The 24296-nt window shown below is 40.3% G+C and overlaps 1 long non-coding RNA gene across 1 annotated transcript in view; it reads right to left on the reverse strand.

Moving 5' to 3' along the window:
• The window catches only part of LOC131200195 (uncharacterized), a 264378-nt gene that overhangs the window by 154436 nt on the left and 85646 nt on the right, over positions 1-24296 (reverse strand). The window contains exon 2 of the long non-coding RNA XR_009155538.1: positions 3472-3558. This is a non-coding gene — a long non-coding RNA (uncharacterized LOC131200195). The remainder of the gene's footprint in view (positions 1-3471; positions 3559-24296) is intronic.

The raw sequence follows: 24296 nt of genomic DNA on the forward strand, positions 1-24296 counted from the left end.
CTTTGAAGGTCAGGTGAGTGGAGATTAATAGAGGATTAAATCAATTATTTTTGCCCATTCTGATGGTCAGCCAGATGAGCAGTCCAGACAAGTCCTTAGACTGGAATAAAGTTTTTTTCTGGTTCTTAGATAAGCACCAATGCAATCAAGGCTTATTCCCCTACTCAACTCCTCAGTGCATGCCGAGAGTCACTTCCTGGACTGCTACTTTTTTAGCTTATTAAAAAGCAGACAGAGTTAAAGAGTGAGGGTTGACTTGTTGACTGGAGTTTTAATTCAAAAGCATCTGGAATTTCACTTGTTCTACAGCCCATCAATAGAATTAGATTTTATATTTAGATAACCCAATGGAGTACTATATATTGAATATGAAACAGTCCTTGGATGTAGTGAGGGTTACAATGGCCAGAGAAAAAGCAGATGTTTCCTTAGGAAGGCCCAGCCATTGGGTTACAGTAGTTTTGTGTGAACTACTTTAAAGCTCCTGGTCACTTGAGAATTGCTTTGATGTTTCTGATCAAACGAACCACAGGACTGAAGACTAAACTCTTCATAAACAACTTGGATTTTTTTCCCCCTGATGAAAGGTCAGGTTTTTGCAAAACCACAGAGTTTCCATCCAAACCTATTGATTGCCTCAGTTCACTTGAAACAAGCCAGGTTCACTGGAAAGAATCTGTGAACCTTGACCACTGGTTTGGCAAGTAACTTCCAAATGGAACATTTATGTCTCTCTCTGTCTTTTCTGCAAGTCCCTATTGGTATCAAACAAGCTGCCCCCCCCCCCGTGAATTTGGGCTTGATCAGGAAGTTGGGATATGCATAGAAGGATGTCTGGAAAGATGACAAAAGGGCTGCATAAGCAATCTCTGTCTCTGTTTGCCAGAAGGGTATATTCACTGTTCATTATTCTGCTTTAATATAATTCTAGATAAAGTGAAGTGCAAGAAAACATATTTAGCTGCACTTGCTCATCTTGTTCCTCCTCTCTCCTTCTGTTTTGGTAAGCCTTTTCTTCATAAGGGCAGGGAGTGAGTGGCGGAGAGAGTCTGTGCTTGTTTTTATATAAAAGTGCCGAATATATTGATAGTACTCTACAAACACTGAATAATTATAGTAACATCTGAAAGTGTCAATTGATAGCAAAGGTGAGGATCAAGAGTGTCAATTCCATGTTCTCAGATGGATCTTTCCATGTATCCTTCTAACATCCATGTCACTGTATAGTAAATTGCCTTTTGTTGCCACTTATCTGTGGTTTGATGTTGTATCTGCATACTGACTGATTTATAGAATTTAGATTCTAATCCCCATGTTGTCTTGTCTGAAAAGAAGCTTTACTGAATTTGGTGGGCTTTACATATGAGTAGACATATAGAAGAATGCAGAACATTGATGCCAGAAATATTTCACAGGCAGTTTACATGTAAATCCTACAACAGCAACCCCATTTACTTGTCTTAATCAAAGAAACGGTAAGTACAAGAAAGTGATTTATTGATCTTATAGATACATTTGGACTTTCACCTGTGCACTGGGGATCATATTCAACATTTAACTGGGATAAACAGCTGGGTTTAAGTTAACACAACTTAGTTTTATCAAGTGCATCTGTTTTTTCATGTATATTTAATATTTTCCTTTTCTGTTTCCATTGCAATTTTGTAGATAGTTTTGGACAGACTGTAAAAACTGTGGTTCTCAAGGAACCACATTTGTGCATTTCTGATCTAATGCCAGTGGTGTGATGAATGGAAGACATAGGAGAAATATAGATCAATATGGGCCGGTTTAGCTCTGCCTGGTAAGGCCTGTTATTAAGAACACAAAGCCTGCAATTACTGCAGGTTCGAGCCTGGCCCAAGGTTGACTCAGCCTTCCATCCTTTATAAGGTAGGTAAAATGAGGACCCAGATTGTTGGGGGGGGCAATAAGTTGACTTTGTAAATATATACAAATAGAATGAGACTATTGCCCTATACATTGTAAGCCGCCCTGAGTCTTCGGAGAAGGGCGGGGTATAAATGTAAACAAAAAATAAAATAAAAAATATTGCAGTTCAAGAAAGAAAACAATGCTGCTTGGTCAGCAGATTGGTAATTAGACTATAGATATTAACCACCAAATTGTTTTTATATGGGACAGTTACCAATAGTAGAACACAATTAGGGAGCCCACTAATCTTCATACTTCCTTGTGACAGCTGGAAGGGAAGAGAGTTTGCATTGCCTAGTAAGCAGCAACACATGCCAGATGCAAACAGGCATGCTCTTTCTCTCTCTGGGTGAAAATTAAATAAAATTCACTCACAATAAATAAAGAGAACTCAGTGGGACAGAACACTGAAATATATAATTACAATAATAAATTATAAGCACACAAAACGAGTTAAAGAACTTTTTAAAAAATTTAAATTAAAAAGCAAACTTAATTAATCCAATTGATTTAAAATGAAATCAAGTCTAGGTGATGCCAAGAAGGTTAAAGGATAGGAGGCAGGTAGTTAATTCTGTCTACATCAACACCTTCCTCCATACATAATGAGCAGAATATTCCCGCTTGGAAAAGCAATGTTATGCAGAGCACAGTAAAGAAGTGACAAAAAGCATGAAGAAGAAGTTAAAAGGCATGAGATAAAGGAAATGGAAATATAACTAAACCTAGTTTACACCAACATTCACTATGACTTTTAATATTGTTCTATTTTTTTCAACACCATCCTTACTTCTACCATGTTCATAACTAATTTACGTATAATACTCTCTTTTGTTCTTTTAGTTTTAAGGCCACTTTTGGAGGCCTTAATTTTCATTCAGTTACAACTATTTTGTTCGTTCGTTTTGTAAAATTAAATCCTTGACTTTGATCAGAAATCCCTTCTTTTGAGGAATTTATGCTTTTAGACTCCTAATATGAGATCATTTTAGGCTTATATAGGAAGAAAAGCCATTATCACATACCAGTTATAGGAGGAAATGTGGCATAACTATAGGATGATATTTATGAGTAATTTTCATGCTTATTCCTCTTGTAAATGTGATCTTTACTCAGGTTTAATGCCAGTGATGTCTCTAGGGATAAAACTTCCATTGTTGGAAGATGGCGTATGTATGTAGGCATCCTGTTGAAAGATTAATTGGATTCCAATTCTCATCAAACTTGCTCACCTTGAATGTGAGAGGAAGGGAATAGTACATTAAAAGACAATCACAACTGGGAAGACTTTGTGAATGTTTTCCATGGCTAATGGGATAATGTGGAATCTACCAGAATCCAGACAATGGTGGAGGGGGACTAGTTTTTGGCCAGTCATTACAAAAAAGAAAATATTCCATTTTGATGAAACCACTCAGGAAAATACTGCAGAATTAGACTGCCAGCTCTAAGCAACCCCTCATTTCCCAAGCCACTGCTTATCTCAGTGAGAAATCTAATTTTAAGATCCTATTTTTATTTCTAAGTTAAAATTACCTGAGGGAAAACAGTGGGGGAGTCATCTCTGAACAAATTCCCATCTTTGCAGGCTTTGAATAATTCCAGGAAATTTTTCTGAGCCATCTAAAGATATTAATGAAATGAATGTTAGCCCAGCCATGAATCTCAATATGATGGTTTGCTTCTTAGGTGCTTCTTAGATAGGAATCCATTTCAGTGAGCGCTTTGGCATTTTTACAGAACTCTGGAAAGCAGGCTTGCTAAGCACTTAGTTGAACTCTGGAACTCCGCCTACATCCAAGGAATTTCTTGGTTTACTGAAGAATGCTGGTAAATAAGTATGAGAAAATATTCCTGCAGTATAGAATGCCTGGTGTTATCTGAGATATGGTGGCCTGGCTTATTCTAAGAGTTAGAGAAAGTGAATTGTATGAGAAAATGGTATATCTATCTGTATCCCTCTCAGTTATGGATCAATGTGGACACAAGATAAAATTATATTGCTCATTCTGGGGGGGTGACATTTAGATGGACGAACTCCTGATCTATTTAGATCTTATAGTAGCCTTTAAGACTATCAACCATGGTACTCTTCTAGACCACAAAAGATTCAGGGCACTGAATGAAAATAATTGCATCCCTTCCTGATGGTTTTAGTTGCTGTGATGGGGCAGTAGAGATCAGTCTGGTAGTATTTCAATTTTGGGTACCATTTATTCCTTCCTTCTTTTCAAAAATTGCACGAAACCTCCACAACTGACTTAGTGTGAAGCATCATCACTACACTGATATTTTCAGCCTGGGCTGGCAGGAAAATTTATAATAAACAATTGATAAACAACACAAACAATGGCAGAAGCTGGAAGTCCTGCACTGAATTGAATGTGTAGTTATAACCCTGAGCAAATACTGCCTTTTGGAAGCTAAACTCAAGTTCTTAAATATTTGCTTCCTTATTCCTTAGAGCTCTGAAACAAACCTGTGGTACTTAGAGTCACATCCTCAAACAGCCAACTCTCTTGGCCTGAACAGTTGGCTCCAGATCAGACAAACTGGTATATTTGTGCCTACCTCAGTTTTCAGATGTATGACTTTGGGAAGCTATGAGCTATGAACTGACCCAGCCAAAAATCACTGGTCAATAGCTATTGATAAGGATCCCCATTTCCTATGTGTGAACATCTAGAGTAGGGGTGTCAAACTTGCATTGTCATGGTGGCATCACATGATGTATCAGGACTTTTTTCCCCTTCATTAAACTGGGTGTGAGTGTGGCCAGCATGTGAGGCATCCAGCCAGTGGGTCACGAGTTTGACAGCCCTGATCTAGAAGCTCTGCTAATTCTCCATAACCAGGAATGTATAAAGTTATACCCTTCCTCCCTCTTTTTCTCTGACTCTTTCTTTCTCTCCCCTCCATCTGCTAACTGGTTTCATATATTGTATAGGCTACCATTTCAGCCTGTTTTCCTTCCCTTATCCTCCTTCATTGCATCCCATCTATCCCTAGCTTTTCACTCCCCTCTTTCTTTCTTCTGCTGGACTTCCCATTCTCAGAACCAAGTGCTTATTTAAAACTCTTAGCAAACAAAATGATTCCTGCAATATGTTTGCTGTCCCATTGCTAGCTTTTAGGCACAGTACTACGCTCAGTTAATTTTCAGACCCGCTAAAAAGCTATTCCTGCACTGACTGTTAATCTCACAATAATTGCTCTTTCCCTTTTCATTGCCCATCCTGTAGACATGCTTTTATGGTGCTGCTCCTCAATAAAATCCAACTGTTTCTCTGAAGTGTCTATGGTTCCATTTTGGGGGTGGTATAACACCATCTTCTCAACCTGTTCACTCATTTTTTAATATAACTGTGTTGTGTTGCAGTTCTGTCATTCATACTCTTTCTGTAGGCAAATTCAACATGTTTATTTTGTCTTTTATATTCAGTCCTCATTCATTCACCATCCATTGTCAAACCATGTATCTAGTGAGACTAAGAAAGCAAGAAAGATATAGATTTCAATAAAGGTTTTTTTTACTGTTAGTCTGAGGTAAATATATTATCTTGAAAACTGTAAGTTAAAGGTGGAATCTGTTTGAAATGTTTTTTTTTCAATTTCTCAGTAACTAGAATGAGTTGCCTTTTCGGAGAGAAACTTTCAAATGCCACATCCCCTGATCTCCCACAATCTTTCTCTCTCTCACATTGCTTGACCCATCTCTTCTTGTTTTATCACATACAGTTCTTGAGTAATCCATTCCCATTGCATTCCATTTTCTTTTAGTTTTTTTCCTGACATAGTCAACTCTCTTGTCATAAATCAAACAACTTTAAAATTATACATATACCAAATAACATACAACTAAGTTCTTAAAGGACAGAGTAGGCTAGAAAGTAGACCTTGTAAGTTAACCCCTTTCGCACTCTGTTCTCTCTCCTTACCACAGCATGAAAAGAGAACGTAAAAAGAGGGTTGTATAGAAAAGTAGAGATATACCGAAGCCTTGAAAAAGGAATGTAAGGACTATTCAGTAAATGTCAGTTCAGCTGTTGGAAGGAAGAGGGTGTGAAAAAGATATGATAATGTGACTTGGTGTTCCAAGGAAAACTTTGACAAACTTTGACAGACTTTCAAGATTATTACTATTATTACACCATTATACAATAAAGAAGAGTTCTAATTTTTATTTTTATTTTTTGCATTGTCTGCTCCTACTTCATTCTGGCCTACTTCAAAATCATTACAGATGGCCTTACTTGAGGTGTTTGTGAGCAAGGCAAACTGCAAAAATATTTGGAAAGTTTTGGAAAATATAAACATTTAAGTTTTTACATTAGAAATCTGTGATTGCTTTAGAAAGAATCCTGTTTCACCTTGAAGAGTCACTGAATCTTTCTGAAACAGAAATATTGGAAAATTTAACAAGTCTGATGCTCATTGCTAGATGAACCTAAACTGGGTCAGTGTTGGATTTATTCTTTTATATTAAAGTTCATTCTAAAGAGTTTTTACTAATTATTTAATGGTAAAGACGAATGGAGGCGACATGCCAAACCAAATGTTCATAATACAGTATCTCAAAAGCTCCTTTCTTTAACCTTGTCTGGAGCTGAGATAAGATAATTTCATTATGAAAATGATGGTTTTACAGGACTAGGCAGACAACATGGAATCTCTGCTTGATTAGGTCCCACCTCTCTTGTACTCTTCATTAAAACAAGAGCTGGATGATTACTCCTATAGTGTGAAGTGTAAGATTATCAGATAGAGTTAGTTCAAATGATCAGTGAGTTGGAGAAATGAATTGAATAGGCTTTATACTTTTCCCCCCAGATCATGAATAATAATATTTTCTGAAAATATTAGCAAGCTTTTTCAGTACTTTCAGACATTTCTTTGATTCATTTTGTCTTGGCTTGACTTGTGGCAAATTAAAGTGCCAGATCTCATTTCTTGCAATTTCTTGATAACGCATATGACAGTATCAGTTGATCAGGGTTTGGATCTTAGAATTCATATATGCTAACACACTTCAAAACCTTGAGAAATATCTAAGATATGACATATAGTCATAAAATATAATAGTATTTTGAAAGGTGTCGTTTAGTTGAATCAGTGAATCTGGATGCTGCATTTGTACGCTGCTCAAGTCAACACAATGCCAAATCTTTATTTCTTAAATTGAAGATAAATATGAGTATACTTCCTTAGGATTGTACAAAAATCCAAAGAGGTATTTTGCTTTGATAAAGGCTTACCTGAAGCATCTTTCTAAAGCTGCTTCACAAAGGCACATGTCATCCTTGCTTCAAAAAAGTGAAAAAAGGAGCTACTTTGTTTTGCTTCTCGTTACTTCAGCTATATTACTTTATTTGATTTCCAATCAACATTGATAGCCATAAATGACCTCTGTGCATGCATGATTATTGGAACTGTTAGCCAAATTTATGAAGTGACATGAAACCCCTTAAACAGGTACCTTAGAAAAGTACCTTGTGATGACTCCATGGTGTAGAGCATTTCATTAAAGCTTATCTCACTCACACAGGCCTATAATTACCAGTGTGGGTAACTGAGAATATTTCTCTTAATACCTGGTCAAAAGTAACTGATTAGATGGGAATCTTATAATAATATGTTTCATTAGAATTTGAATTGTCCAAAAATGCATTGAGAAGGTCAGAGGTGACTCTTTCTTTCCTTATTTGAGTTTTGACACCCACATTTTATTATTATTAAGTAGTTTAGTATATCATAGTTTGGTATGGAATGATTCTGACACAAAATCGCTAAAGTGTATCATAGCTGAGACTATTTAGTTAATACAGGAAGAAAGGTATCTTTTTGTGTATTCATAGATGATGCAAAGACCTATGTGGAAATTAAATCAATAAGAATTTATCTTCATATTCAGTTTTTCTTCTATAGTTCCCATACTTTAACTATCCTGTTTTGGTTATAGGACAGCATTGGCAAAATTTTTGCGTTCTTGCGTGCTGCCCGCATGCCGGAAGTGGCACGCAAAACCGTCCTGAGACAAATGCGTGGCCTCGCCGGCTCCCATCATGTTCTTGTGGTCAAACACACGCCGGCCAGCTGGCTATCGCGCACGCGGTGCTGGTGACCCCGGAAGTGTGGCAGTCCATCGCACATGCATGATGGCGACCCTCCAGCACATGTGCCACCTCGCACATGTGTGATGGCGACCCTCCAGCATGCGTGCCACCTCACGTATGTGTGATAGTGAACCTCCAGCACGCGTGCCGCCTCACGCATGCGCGGTCTGCCGGCACCGCACGTGCACGACGGCCAGCTGACTGGCATGCATTTAACCACAGGAACGCGACGAGGAGCTGGCGAGGGTGCACATGTGTCTTGGGACGGTTTTGTGTGCCACTTCTGGCATCCATGCCATAGGTTCACCAATGCTGTTATAAGACATGGTTCAAGATAGGGAACTTTTAACTAAGAGATTTTAGTGGCCTGAAGAATACAGGATAAGATAGTAGATAGCTAGTTTCAGTTAATAAGGTCACACACATGGCTAAAATTCTTAAAAACAAATGTGTTTCAATAATATAAATTTTTAAAGTATAAGGGATTATAGCTGTTGCATGTGATTCCCCCCCCCTCTGATTATTGGCTTAGAATCTAACCAAATTGTCTGAACAATTTTGGCTGACTTTTCTGCCCAAAGATGTCTGTTTAGCAAATCAAAGCAAGCTGTATGAGTGAGATAATTTAAAGTATTTTCTGACATTTATACTAAAGTAACCATTCTGGATTGTGAATGGAAATTTCAGCATGTATTCTGCACTGCCAACTAGATGTTTCAGCCAGAACAAGCATTTGGAGTTGCTAATTGACAGCATAGTCCATTGGGATCCTATCAATAGTTCTCCCACTTCCTCCAAGATACAAAAACATGAACCTTAAGAAAGCCTGCCAAATTTATAGCTAAAGCCATTCAACTGAGAGCTTCCTTTCTAGATCAGATTGGAACTGAGTACCAGGTTGATTGGATTATGTGATTATTTCATTGGATTTATTTTTATATCCAACTAGACTGTATTATGTTATGTTATTTTATTTGATAGGAACATTAGAAAAGTCAGTAAACAATAAGCAGAATGTACTCTGTTGATACATCTTTGCCTTGTTAGTGGCAAGTTTTCTTTCTTCCCACTGTTAGTAATTTTATTTTCTTATTTTTCCATATTTTCTCCCATTTTGAAAATATGAGCCCTTTTTTCTAACTTTTATAGTACTTTCCACCATTTTGCAGATGTCTTCATTGAAGTGTATACTATGGCCCAAATAACTTTGAATAAATAAAGTTAGTAACGTTCCAAACATTATGACCACAGCACAAATACAGAACTTGTAGCTCTTTATATGTTGCTTAACTGCAATGTTCCATCTGAGTTAACATAGTTAATGGTGACAATCTTTAACTAGTTATAATTAAAGACTATCTGAAGAGCTCCATATCTTTGATATCTCACAGATTTCTGTAAGATGTGTACGTAACATGTTTTAACTCTATCTGCAATGTTTTAAATATTAAAAAGGAGAACACCCTAGCAGTGCTTATAACTCTATAATAGGATGCTAGATTAGGAATGCAACTTTTTCTATTTTCCAGGTACTATCATACTATTTTGTACAACAGCATGGTAAGTTTCTTCCCAAATCCTACATAGAATAGAATAGAATAGAATAGAATAGAATAGAATAGAATAGAATAGAATAGAATAGAATAGAATAGAATAGAATAGAATTTTTATTGGCCAAGTGTGATTGGACACACAAGGAATTTGTCTTGGTGCATATGCTCTCAGTGTACATAAAAGAAAACCATTAGAGAACATTTCACCAAGGCAGCCTTCGTCAGCGCCATCTTGGGGGGGGGATACCCAACATGGTTTTGCATGACAACATCCTAATCTTGTCAAATTTTAGCATTCTTGTGAGTGATCCAGGTGATTTTACAGGTTTCTATGCAAAATGTTATGGGACCGCCTGCTGTTACCTCACGCCTCCCACCGACCCGTACGCTCGCATAGAGAGGGACTTCTCAGGGTGCCGTCCGCCAAGCAATGTCGGCTGGCGGCCCCCAGGGGAAGATCCTTCTCTGTGGGGGCTCCTACCCTTTGGAACGAACTCCCCCCTAGTTTGCGTCAATTGCCTGACCTTCGGCCCTTCCGCCGTGAGCTGAAAACGTATTTATTTATTCGAGCGGAACTGGCTTAAACTTTTTAAATTCTTAATTTTTAATTTTTAAATATTAATTTTAACCAGGGTTGTAATTTATATGAATTTTAAGGGTTTTTAAGTTTAAACATTTTAAATTTTGGCCAATTATATAATAAGTTTTTTAATTCTCTGTTTTAACTGTACATTGTTATTGTTTTATATTGGTTGTACACTGCCCTGAGTCCTTCGGGAGAAGGGCAGTATAAAAATCTAATAAATAAATAAATAAATAAATAAATAAATAAATAAATAAATAAATAAATGTATTTTTGCAAGATGTAATCCTGCAAAAAAAAAAAAAATTAAGGACTGGGAGAGCTTGAAGTTTGTTGTACCCAGTGATGGGATTCAGACAGTTCACAAGTTTGTTGTACCCAGTGGTGGGATTCAGACAGTTCACACCACTTTGGGAGAACCAGTTAAGTTTCTGAGCAGTTTGGTGAACTTGTTGTTGGAAGAAATTATTAGGGCAGAGAACTGGTTGTTAAATTATTTGAATCCCACCACTGGTTGTACCCATGGATACCACCTAGATATTTATATGATTATTTTGAGGGTATTGGTGGATTGTTCTATCATGCTCTTTTGAAATTATATTTCCTTTCTATGTACTTTCTCTGTGTGTATATTTTGAGTTAGCAGAAATTATATCCAACTCTCATTTTTTCATCAGGGACTACATTTGTTCCAGATGCCTTCCTTGATCTTATTCATGCATCTATGGACATTTGTCAATGAAACCTTTACTTAACATTTCAAGTTATGTGACCTATGCCAACTTCCTAGAAATTTGCTAGTCTGTCAACCCCACTCAAAGTCCAGATCAAGAAATCCTCACCATATATGTTTCCCATGGTGGAAATGTTGGTTTTCAAAAATTTCAATGATAATAACATAATAATACTAACGTATTTCATTTTATAAGCCATCACTATTGCACACTGAACCCTGATCATGAAAGAGGGTATTTATTTCACCTTCAAAACCTAAGAGAAACAACTATCACCACCGTCAACTTTTAAGCTGTGATAGCATTTGTTTGAGGGACAGTTATCCTCTGTCAGATTAATCATTCCATTTCAGGAGAAAAATTCAGGAGCTTTCTGTTAATGGTTTATGTTAAGCTGAATCTTTGCAATGCTAAGCTACTTGTGGAAAAGTAACTATAATGCAGACACATTTTTTGATTATGCAGGAATATGTATTGTTCATATACATTATATTATTTTAGCCCAAATAAATATATTACATGAATGAGGCATCCTTACCTTATGGAGGGGAATATACACATCAGTTGTAGGTTTAATAAAGCCTTGAGTGCAGCAATAGCATGTAAACTTATATACCACTTCATAAGTGCTTTTATAGCCCTCTCTAAGCGGTTTACAGAATCAGCATATAGCCCCCAACAATCTGGATCCTCACTTTACCCACCTAGAAAGGATGGAAGGCTGAGTCAACCTTGAGCCTGGTGAGATTTGAACTGCCGAACTGCAACTAGCAGTCAGCTGAAGAAGCCTGCAGTACTGCACTCTAACCACTTAACTCCCTTCCAATAAAGTACAACACATCTAAACACTGGATTGAGTTTAAACCTATACCTTCCCATCCAGACTCCAATGTCTTTCAGCCACTGGGATAAAATCTTGATGGAACCAATTGGTTGGCCATAGCTTAAAGTGTACAAATGAGCATCATCATCATGTTGATGATACCTAACCTCATGTTGATGGGTGACTTTGCATAGTTGTTCCACAAAGATGTCAAACATGAGGAACAAGAGCACTGAGTCCTGAAATATTCTACACACCAGAGGCCTAGATGTGTGGACATTGGAACTGGTTGCAGAAAGAAGAGAGAAATATCCAACACTGTTTCTCCCACTCCTGATCCCTACAGTTGATCCAGAAACATATTATAAGCAAGTATCATGGACTACTGATGGGTAAAAGAAAACAAATACAGTTGTACAACCACTATCTTGTGTTCATCATAAGCATAATAATTCTGTCTTCATTCTATATCCTGGCACCACATTAAATAAACTTCTCTTAAATTGCTGCAACTTTCCAAGCTCTGGAAGACAGTAAGTTGCTTCTGATGCCTTCTCTACATGTGTAGTTGCATTGAGAGAAAAGTTACAGTCAAGATTCTTTCCTTTCTGGTCGGATGCTTGTAAATCCTTTCCCCATTCTTACAGCTTCCTCTGTTGAATACATTAGAGCTCTGCATAGAAGTTTCATGCCCTTCATTTATGATTACTCTTTTTTTGAAGGCAAATACATTGTATTAAAAATAATAATATTAAAAAAGAAAGTTAACACTTCATAAAGGCCCTAGAAGCACTATGTTGCTTTTTTGTCAAATTGAAAATTTTATAAGGCCACACTTGGAATACTGCATTCAGTTTTGGTCACCACAATGTAAAAAAGATGTGGAGACTCTAGAAAGAGTGTAGAGAAGAGCAACAATAATGATTAGGGGACTGGAGGCTAAAACATATGAAGAATGGTTGCAGGAACTGGGTGTCTAGTTTAATGAAAAGAAGGACTAGGGGACACATGGTAGCAGTTTTCCAATATCTCAGGGGCTGCCACAAAGAAGAGGGAGTCAAGCTATTCTCCAAAGCACCTGAGGGCAGGACAAGAAGCAATGGGTGGAAACTAATCAAGGAGAGAATCAACTTAGAACTAACGAGAAATTTCCTGACATCACATAAACACTAAGTACAAGCTTGATGGACATTACCTTACAGATGACCCCCACCCTGTTAAAGACCTTGGAGTTTTCATATCAAATGATCTAAATGCCAAACCCCCACTACAACTACATCGCAAAAAAGGCTTTTAAGAGTTGTAAACCTAATCTTGTGTAGCTTCTTCTCCAAAAACACCACACTATTAACCAGAGCATATAAAACATTTGCTAGACCAATTCTTGAATACAGCTCGACTGTCTGGAACCCATACCCCATTTCTGACATCAATACAATTGAATGTGTCCAGAAATATTTGACAAGAAGAGTTCTCCACTCCTCTGAATACAACAAAATACCTTATGCCACCAGACTTGAAATCCTGGGTTTAGAAAATTTAGAGCTATGCCGCCTTCGACATGACCTGAGTTTAACTCATAGAATCATCTATTACAATGTCCTTCCTGTCAAAGACTACTTCAGCTTCAATTGCAACAATACACGAGCACACAATAGATTTACGTTTAATGTTAACCGCTCCAACCTTGATTGCAGAAAATATGACTTCAGTAACAGAGTTGTTAATACTTGGAATACACTACCTGACTCTGTGATCTCTTCCCAAAATCCCCAAACCTTCAACCAAAAACTGTCTACTATTGACCTCACCCCATTCCTAAGAGGTCTGTAAGGGGTGTGCATAAGAATACAAGCGTGCCTACCATTCCTGTCCTATTGTTTCCTTTTGTTATATCCAGTTAATATAGTTATTACATACTCATGCTTATATATATGCTTATATATTGTATAGCTATTTCATGCTTATGCTTATATATACTGTGTAACAAAATTAATTAATTAATTAATTAAAAAAATAAAACAATTAATCAGTGGAACAGCTTGATTCCAGAAGTTGTGAATGGTCTAACACTGGAAGTTTTAAAGAAGATGTTGGATAACCATTTATTTGAAATGGTGTAGGGTTTCTGCCTAAGCAGGGGGTTGGACTAGAAGACCTCCAAGGTCCTTTCCATCTGTTATTCTATTATTCTGTAAGATTGCTGAAGAAGAAGAAACACACTCTGCTGTTTTGCAATCCTCCCATCATTTGTGAATCACTGGCTTACAATGAAACCCAACCGAAAATTAGGGAAGGCTTTTTTTGAAACTTTCAGGATTTTCTGGATACCATTGCCGATTTCCTAATGTTTCCCCTTTAAGTTTAAAATTTCTAAAATTCTAGATGATGTATATGTGGAGGCAGCTTGAAGTATTATACCTGCTCACTTCCTCTTTGTCAGGGCTATCAAACTTATGGCCTGTGAGTCAGATGCATCATGTGCTGGCCATGCCCATGCCCAGTTTAACGAAGGGAGAAAAAGTTGCAATATGTCAAGTGACACTGCCAGGATGCAAGTTTGACACCTCTGCTCTATGTGTATCTGAGAGCTGCATGGTTATATAGAGTTATAATTTAGGCTGCAAAATCTGAATGATCACAATATGGCTACAAAATGAAACAGAAAACCCTAAGACTGTGAACACAAGCATAAACTTATATATGCACACAAATGCAGGATTACAAGTTTGGAATCTGCACTCTAGTCTGCGTCAAAAGGAAGCATAGTGCTTGAAATAAACAGTGCTCAAAATAAAATCCTAAAAAAAGACTAGGAGAGTAGAGATAAAGCCAGTGTTTGTTAATATTAAATAACTAAAATTAGAAGAGAGCTACAATAAAAATGTGTAATTGCATTACTGAAGAAGAATGGTTATTTTTCAGGCTAATATAGTCTTTCTCCCTCAATAGAATTCTATCCCAATCTTTCTGCTTTTTTTTTTTTTTTTTTTACAATATTCTCTAAGGCACACAACCAGACATGGCCTTGATACATTCTGAAAATTTGTGACAAAAATAATCTGGCTATTATGGCTCAAATGCTGAAGAATGATGCAGGATGAAACTGGGAACCAGAGCTGTACTCAGAAATGGTCTGACTGTCCAGTTCTCTGTAATTTGTTATCTAGGCAACTTGGCAAATAGATAAAGCTCCAGGCTAAAGAGTTCCTCTACCTGTGCCCAACCCTGTCACCATTTGTCCAGCTTTGTCTGCCCCACATTATGGGGAGTGATTGGTGATCGTTCTTCTCACCAGGAGGTGATACTTACTGAAACTTTCTTCTCTTTCCTCACCAATCCCATCAAACCCACTGCTGCAGAGCTTACAGTTAATGAAGGAAAAGACCCTGGGACCTTGAGCACTGGGAAAGAAAATGGCTGAGAGCTCTAGAAGTTATTGTTTTTTTCTTTTTCTTCCATTCAATCATGTCCAGTTCTTGGAAACTGCAGTCTTCTTAGCAAAGTTTTTCAGATGTGCTTTGCCATTTCTTTTTTCTTAGGGCTGAGAGAGATGGATTGGCCCAGGCAGGATTAGAGGTCATGGTCTCCTGGTTTCTATAGCCTGATGTCTTAACTACTACACCAAACTGGCTTCCAGATCACAATGCCTTAAAAACATTAATTTAGGTAAAAGTTTATGAAATGATTTTGTTCGCAAGGTATAATTTGGAATTATATTTTGGAATTGTAATTTTCTTTTTCCCATGCACATCTCATCTCTCAATTCCTTTGTGACAATTCCCATCTTATAACACTAAACATAAACATGTGCACTTAGAAAACAAGGAAGGAAAAGTGGAAGAAGCAAAAACAAAATACATTTTTGAATGTAATATTTGACTAATGTGTAGGCATCTTAAAGAATAAAATACTGAACAAAAGATGCTGATAAAAGCATATGCATGATTGGATTAACTGATATTTCATCATCGTACATATGGTCTTTATCAACATAGGTAGATGAAACATGTAAACTCCAAAAAGTTTACATATTACAATCCAACATTGCTTTTAGACACTCTACTCTAGAGTGAAGAAATGTATTGCAAGTCAGATGGAATGAAAGACAATTCTAGCAAAAATTCTAATTGGCCCTCCACAATGGGCTAAAGCAGGGGTCTGCAACCTTAAATACTCAAAAAGCCATTTAGATCCATTTCCCACAGAAAAGAAAATACTGGGAGCCGTAAAACCCTTCCCGTGCCTGACTATTTCTTGAGTAGCCACAAAACTAGCATATATAGTTGAATTAAACGTTCTGTTTTCTTCTGGAACTTTTCTTTTCTTGGATGTATCCATGGCTGGCCTACCGGAGATTGAAAAGCTCAATAAATTGCGTGCCGGTGGGTGTCACACATTGGCGGTTGTGACGCATATTTTGAGTGACAGGGAGCCATAGCAGAGGGGTGAAAGAGCCACATGCGGCTCCAGAGCCACAGGTTGCTAACCCCTGGGCTAAAGGTAATTCCTTGACTCATTTTTTAATCCTTATTTTTGCAATTTGTATCACAAACATCACTCCAGAAAATGCTACAATAATCACAGGAAAAGTTCAACTCAAAAGTGTTGTTTTTAGCAGTCTGGCTTTTGCTCTGCAGGTGGAGGACAAAGGTACTTTTTGGGTGGTGAATGGAAGCTTTAATCCTGATCATTTGTCAGGAGGGGGAGATGGGAGAGAAGTATTTTCTATTTCTCTTCTCTTACTCATACCTCTATGGAGAAATCTAGAATGTTCTCATTAGAATTACTGGAGCGGGGAAAAAAAACACCTTTTGAGAATAGCAATTGCTTGAGAAGGGACAGAAAATTGCCCCCTCCCCCCCAAAAAAACTTTCTGAAAATAAAACCAACCCCAACAGCAAAATACAGTGTAGCTCATGCTTCTGTATTTTGCATATAAGTAATCCCTTTGGCCATTTCTACATATTGGGCAACTTAGAAAATCTATTTTATGTTTGGCTACAAGCCTGAAACTACAGACAAATTATTTCTAGGTAATATATGGCAATACAGACAAATTATTTCTAGATAAATATAATAAAGAGGATGGAGAGGTATGTTGAAAATGCCCAAGATTTTCTGTTAAGCATTATGTACAGGAGACAAACAAATTCTTTACAATTCGCCATCTGTTTTTCTTGCTTCCCTTCTTTCTGGCTTTCCCTTCTCTGTACGTCATTGCCTATTTCATTGATGAGGATCATATTTCACTGCAAGATACAAATGGTCTTATTGGGACCAGATACATAAATGATGATATGGCATTTATTATATACTTCCTAATAGCAGAGGCATATTTGAGGAAAATATGTTTACAGTGAGGAATGGTTATACAGTCCTTTTTGGTCTGTACAACATTAGCTATAGAATAATGTTAAATGACACTTTAATAGTAGAAGACATGTTTGCATGTTCTGTCTCTCAACATGGCCACAAGTTCAAAACTTTCATTTGTAACTGAGATTAACTGTGGCCCTCTGAATCATTTCATTTCCACAAACTGTGGTTCAATTTAATTATAGTTATTGAACACAAGCCAGCTTCAAATGACGAGGAGATGGAAACAGCTCCATTATTCAGAGCTAAACTCAGCCATAATTTCAGATTCAGAGGTGCTAACTTGTGATTAATCTAAAGTAAAACCTGAACACTCCCATCTCCTCATGGGTAATGGGGAAGGGTCATGAAAAAACAACTCAAATTTAGAAAGGGATGCTTTGATTTCTTCTGTGGTAATTTTTAGAGCAAGTTATTAAAGTCTCTGTTGAAAATAGAATCCCAATTTGATAATGTGGCTGGAAAAGATTCAGAAATAAAACCATCAGCCCTGGAGGCCATATTTTCTTTTGTGCTATGGAAAGTGGAAGAGGGATTGTATGGAGGTGGTAGAGGTATTTAGCCATAACAACAATCTTTTCTCTGAGAGTCAAGGATGTTCAGCCTGCACCTGGAGTGATGTGACTGGGAGGCATCTCCAGTTGGGACAGTGGATTGATTGGACCATGTGATGGACATATGAGTGCAAGGGAAGGGACTTTGACTTTCTTTTGGGTGGAGAAAACCTGAGAACTTTCAGATGCGGGTTTTCCCAGATGTGCCAATACAAGATCTGCAATAAAATGGATCATTGAGGAATTGATTGCCTCAGAGTCTTACATGGTTGGGGGTTTTACTTGAAACCCTGACATTAACCTGAATCTGCTTTAAAACCTCAACCCAGCTCCCTGCTTAGCGAGGTGCTGTCTGGAGTCCTGAGCCCAGAGCGCCAACCCAATAGCCGGGCAGCATAAAGACATAAAGAAGATGGAAGAAAAGATGGTGTTCTGTTTCCCTTCCCCCAATACTCCCAGCAAAGAGTCAGTCAGAGGCCTCCTTTTCTGATTTATTTACATATATATAAATGTCCTGGCTACGTCTACCCACGGGCCTGCCAAGTTTCTGGAGATAACAAGGAAATTACAGATAAGGCCAGAATTACTCACGAATATATTCTTCCCTCCGTTGATACAGATTGCCCGCCCAAATTCATTACTTTGTCCAAGACAAAAAACCAGGAAGTCCCGCCTCCTATTTATAGTCTCTGCAGATGTCACTGCATGACAATTATGACTTGGCTTTGTCCCAACTCTTCCGCTGCTGCGCACGCCGATCACATCTACGTAACCTTGCATCACTCCAAAACTGTTCTTGGGGCGTTGCCAAATCAGAAGGAGGCTCCATGGAATCAGGCTTTGCCGGCCCCTCCTCCTCCCTTTGAGTGGGTGCCAGGGAGGGAAAGGGCTCAAGAGAAGCAGGGCTGGCCAGGTCTTCTCCCTCACTTTCTGAATCATCCGAGTCCAGGAGTCCGGGTCCAGGAACCTGGGTCACAACAGATGGCAACTATGGAGGGAGCCACTGGGATAGGTTCAGAGATCCTCCTCAAGACCCTCTACTCCCCTTCCGAAGCTGTGGTGAAGGCAGCAGAGGGTGCCAAGGCTGACCTACATGATGAAGGAGCCACAGAACTAGAGGATGCTGACAAATTTGTGCAGCTGCTCCAGGCCCGATTCAAAGACACAGCCCATAGGCAAGAGGCTGAAGCACAAATCAAAGCCTTGAAGCAAGCAGGGGGACCACCACCGACACCCCCAAGGAACTTTGGGAATTCCGGAGGTTGGCCGGAAAACTGAGGGACTGGCCTGAATATCTTCTTGTCCACTACTTCATCTGGACCAGGATCTCTGGCAAGCTTGCGGCCTCAGAGGAGTTCTTCTTTGAGGCACTGATTGCCTCAGAGTCTTACTTGGTTGGGGGTGTTACTTGGAACCCTGACACCATCATGTAATATATCTGTTCTTTCAATTCCTCTGCATGATGAACATCGTATGCATACCACAGTAAATGGCTATTGTTAAGTTTGGGCAATGAAGAGGCAGGAGACGATACAAGTGACAACAGCTCTTTATTTTATTGTAACCCAGCAAAGACCAACAGGCAAAACCCCCTCTTTAAATACTATTTTGGCTGAGGCATCAGCCAATCAGCAACGTGCTTGTTCCCGCCCAAACTTCCCTCCTAAAGTCCAAATACATAACACTCTTCCCCTCCCAGAATGCATTGTACCACTTTTTTTTTTTGCATAGAATTTGCATGTTATTTTTCCACGTAGTCACGCAGGTAGACAGGGCATCTCCTAACTCTTTCTGACCTGCGCAATTCATTCCCTGGGAGTGAGTCGAGCTGGTTGGAGGGACTGTTTGTTCCTCCCAGCTCCTCCTCCGGGCCCTCCGGCCCTGGATTATTTGCAGAGTCATCCCTGCAGTCTTCTGGAGGAGCCGGTTGGCATCGCTGGACTTCTTCAAACTCAGATAAGTCCTCCGATTGCCTCGGGTTTGAGTTAGCTGTTGGTTCAAATATTGGGTAGTCAGGGTCTGGTTGTTTGGTTTCTGGTTTGTTTTGTACTCTTTTTCGTAATTGATCTATGTGGCGTCTCCATACTCGGCCATCCCCCATGTCTACTATATATGATTTTGGTCCTGTTACTCCTGTGATTGTCCCTTTAAGCCACGCTGGGCCTTCACCATAGTTATTTGCCCACACTAAATCACTTGTTGTCATTTCTCTGGTTTTTCCCGGTATACCTTGGTACCCGTCAGGGGAGTATGTTGGGTTTAACCGATCTAAGGGGCACCTGAGTTTCCTACCCATCAATAATTCTGATGGGCTGCGGCCTGTGGTTACACAGGGGGTTCTATGTTGTACCGCTAGGAAGGTATCGATTTTGGCTTGCCAATCACCGGGGGTTATTCTAGATAGCGCTTCCTTGGCACTGTGAACGAATCGTTCTGCAAGTCTGTTCGTCGCCGGGTGGAAAGGTGCCGAGAGGACATGTCGGATGCCCTCTTTCGCTAAGTACCCCTCAAATTGGGTAGCCGTGAATTGCGGGCCGTTGTCGGACACTAGGGTGTCGGGCAACCCATGTGTTACAAAGAGATGCCGTAATGCTGTAATTATGGCTTCTGCTGTCGTGGATTTCATGAGCAGAATTTCTAGCCACTTCGAATATGCGTGTACCACGATTAAAAAGGTCTGCCCATGGAATGGCCCGGCAAAATCTATGTGGATTCTGGACCAAGGACCCTGGGGTTTCTCCCACTCCCTTATGGGGGCTGTCGGGGGTAGTGGCCTTGACTCTTGGCAGGCTTGGCATTTTCCTACCCTGTCGCTAATGTCTTTGTCCATTTGTGGCCACCACACATAACTCCTCACCAGGCTTTTCATTCTCACAATCCCCGGGTGACCCACATGTAACAGTTCCAACACATTTTCTTGCAATTTCTCCGGAATAACCACTCTATCCCCCCATAACAGACAACCCCCTTGAACCGACAGTTCCGAGCGTTTTTTTGTAAAGTCTTTGAACCGATCCCCCGGTGCAGCGGGCCATCCCCTCTGCACCCAACTGATTACAGTCCTTATGACAACATCTCTGTAAGATGCCCTAGTCACTTCCTTAGACGTGACCGGGCCAGAGTCTAGAGAGTCAATTAGTAAGACGGGCATCCCTGGGGTCGGGTCTTCGATCGTCTCTGGTAAGGGGCATCTACTTAGAGCGTCTGCATGTCCTAGGTACTTGCCCGGGCGGTGGGACAATTTGTACGAGTATGCCGCCAGGAAAATAGTCCAACGGGTCAGCCTGGGTGATAGCGCCACCGGTGTTGGACGGTCCCCCGCCAGGAGTCCCAATAATGGTCTGTGGTCCGTTACTATTTCGAATTGTCACCCAAATAGGTATTCGTGGAATTTTTTAACTCCCGAAACTATGGCCAGGGCCTCTCTGTCTAGTTGGCTGTAGTTTCTTTCTGCTGCTGACATCGTGCGGGAGAAGTATGGTATGGGGGCTTCCGATCCGTTCGGCAGCCTATGGCTGAGGACAGCCCCTACCCTGTAGGGCGATGCATCACAAACTAATACTAGTGGTAATGTCCCATTGTATTGGATTAGTAGGCTATCGCTGGACAAGAGATTCTTAACGCCCTCGAATGCCCTAGCCTCAGCCTTGCCCCATGCCCAAACAGCTTTTTTCGCTAACAATTTATGAAGCGGTTCGGCTACTGTTGCCTTATTTCACAAGAAGACCGCATAGAAGTTTACAAGCCCTAAAAATGCCGGTAACTCAGTCTTATTTTTTGGAGCTGGAGCCTTTTTAATGACTCACACTTTGCTCTCCGTGGGGTGGATGCCTTCTCTGTCTATCTGATACTCTAAGAATTCTACGGATTCGACTCCTATCTGGCATTTGTTAAGTTTGACCTTAAGTCCTGCAGACCTGAAAATGCCCAGGACCTTCCGTAGTTTGACCCCTAACTCATCTAAGTTCTCTGCTGACACTAGTACGTCGTCAAAAAATGGCACGACCCCCGGTATTCCCTGTAGCAGACGTTCCATTAGGTTTTGGAATAACCCTGGGGCTACGCTGACTCCAAACTGGAGTCGAGTGCATTTAAAGGCGCCTCGATGTGTTACAATCATCTGCGCCTCGGCTGTGCCATTGTCTATGGGTAATTGTTGGTAGGCTTGAGCCAAATCGAGTTTGGCAAAAACCTGTCCTTGTACCAACGAGTGTAACAGGTGTTGCACTACAGGGACGGGGTATGCACTCTTTTGCAATGCTTTGTTAAGCGTTGCCTTGTAATCAGCGCAAATCCGGACTGATCCATCCGGTTTGACTGGGGTCACAATTGGTGTCTCCCATTTGGCATGGTCGATGGGGACTAGAATGCCCTGGTTTACTAGTTTGTCTAACTCCTAGTCAATCTTGGGCTTAAGGGCGAAGGGGACCCGCCTCGCCTTTAACCTAATGGGGGCCACCTGGGGATCCAAATTAAACGAAATAGGGGTCCCCATGTACTTGCCCAGGCAGTCCTGGAAAATGTCCTCAAATTCTTTCAGCAATTCATCCTTCAGGTTGACTTCGCTACTGTGAACCCCGGTCACTTCCATCCCCAAGGCTCTGAACCAGTCCAGGCCTAGCAAACTGGGTAGATTTCCATCTACGATGGTGATCGGTAGAGTTTTCTTAAAATTCCCGTATCTCACTCTGACGGACGTGACTCCTCGGACAGGGATTCGGTTTCCCTGATAGTCTTGCACTCTCAGCTTTTGGGTTTGCAGCTGGCATTTCACGACATCTGGCAGGTCTCTCACGACAGTGTTCCAGGACATGATCGTGATTGACGAGCCGGTGTCCACCTCCATTTTACATGGCACTCCTTCGATGTGTGTCCTTGTGAATATCTTCTTTTCTAGTCTCGTTGATGCTTGGCCCACTCTTACAGTGGTTTGGTTCAATTTCGCGCCTCTTTTGAATGGGCCAATCCTTGGCCGTTTCGTTGGTCCAGCGCTCTGCTGATTGGCCGGTTTGAATTTTGGGCGGGACGGTTGTGGGGCTCGACAGGCCTGAGTGATGTGCCCTTTCTTTTCGCACCGCCGGCAAATTGCGTCCTTGAATCTGCAATTTTGACATTGGTGTTGGCCTCCGCAGCTCACGCACTCGTCCCGGTCACCTCTCTCCAACCTCCCGGTATGGAAGACCTCTTCTTCTTCCTCGCCCTCGGACTCGGCCTTGACTTCCTCGCTGTGGACTGGCGTTGTTTTCGCACCGGTGTTCGGTGTGATCGGCTTTTGTAGGGTCTCCGCCGCTTTGGTGGACATCTCGTGTGCCCTGGCCTCATCCAGGGCTATTGCTAGGGTTAGGTTGCTTTTGGATAGCAGCCGCCTCTGTAAACGAATGTCCCGGACCCCACAAATGAGTTGTTCTAGTAAAGAGTCCTCCAAGTCTCTGTACTCACAGTGGTTCGCGGCTTTCCTCAATGCGGCCATGTACACGCTTATTGATTCGCCCTCTCGCTGAACTCTCTAGCTCAGCTCGAAACGCTGAACAAACTTCGATGGCACCGGAGCGTAGTGTGCTCGTAGTGTCGTTTGCAACGTTTGCCATGGCACTGACTGTACCAGCGTTGGTTCCGACAGCGATTCGGCGGTATCAAAAACCTCTGGTCCACAGTGGCTCAGGAAGTAAGCACGCTTCCGATTATCCGAGACTCCTTGCAGTTCATTTGCTTCGAGGAAACACTCGAAGCGAGCCATGTACGACCCCCATTTCTCCTTGGCTGGGTCGAATGGCGCTGGTGGTGTATAGCTGGACATTGCTATATCCCTGCTCCCGATACTGGCTGGGTTTGCGAATCCATTACTCCTTCAGCTCTTTTCCTGGTCTCACTGCCTCAACATCCCACCTTCATCCCCAATGTTAAGTTTGGGCAATGAAGAGGCAGGAGAGATACAAGTGACAACAGCTCTTTAGTTTATTGTAACCCAGCAAAGACCAACAGGCAAAACCCCCTCTTTAAATACTATTTTGGCTGAGGCATCAGCCAATCAGCAACGTGCTTGTTCCCGCCCAAACTTCCCTCCTAAAGTCCAAATACATAACAGCTATTTTCAGAATTTCAGAAAAGCTCACCATTTTTTTTCATTTATTTATTTTTCTCCATGTTTTAGGCTGGTCCACAATGAACAATTTTATGACCTGTGGTCAGGAAGCCTGTTAATATAATGATAATGGCTCAGAAGTTATGTTGTGATTAGCAGTGCTAATATATTTGATAGAATAGCAATAAAAGTATGCAATTAGCTGAAAAAAAAGGGGTCTTTCTGCATTTCATGTTTTCTGAAAAACAAATTTTCCCTGGTAAGATCATTCTGAATAAATTGACAAATGGCTGGGCAGTGGAGAGCCTTTGTTTCATACTGTCTTTGTTTAAACCCCTCATAATTCATCCAAAGAAATGCCCTTCTCAGTAATTAGTTACCTTTAATGTCTTCATTTTCATTTAAATGCTCAGTGATCAGGATAATTAGAATTAATTTGGCATTGTCATGTTATGCTAATGAAGCTTCTGCAACTTATCTCCGGCATCCTGCAGGCACAATGTTATCTGCAAAAAAATGAGAACTCTTCCACTTTATCTG

The sequence above is a fragment of the Ahaetulla prasina genome, chromosome 5, assembly GCF_028640845.1.
Source record: "Ahaetulla prasina isolate Xishuangbanna chromosome 5, ASM2864084v1, whole genome shotgun sequence".
NCBI lineage: Eukaryota > Metazoa > Chordata > Lepidosauria > Squamata > Colubridae > Ahaetulla > Ahaetulla prasina.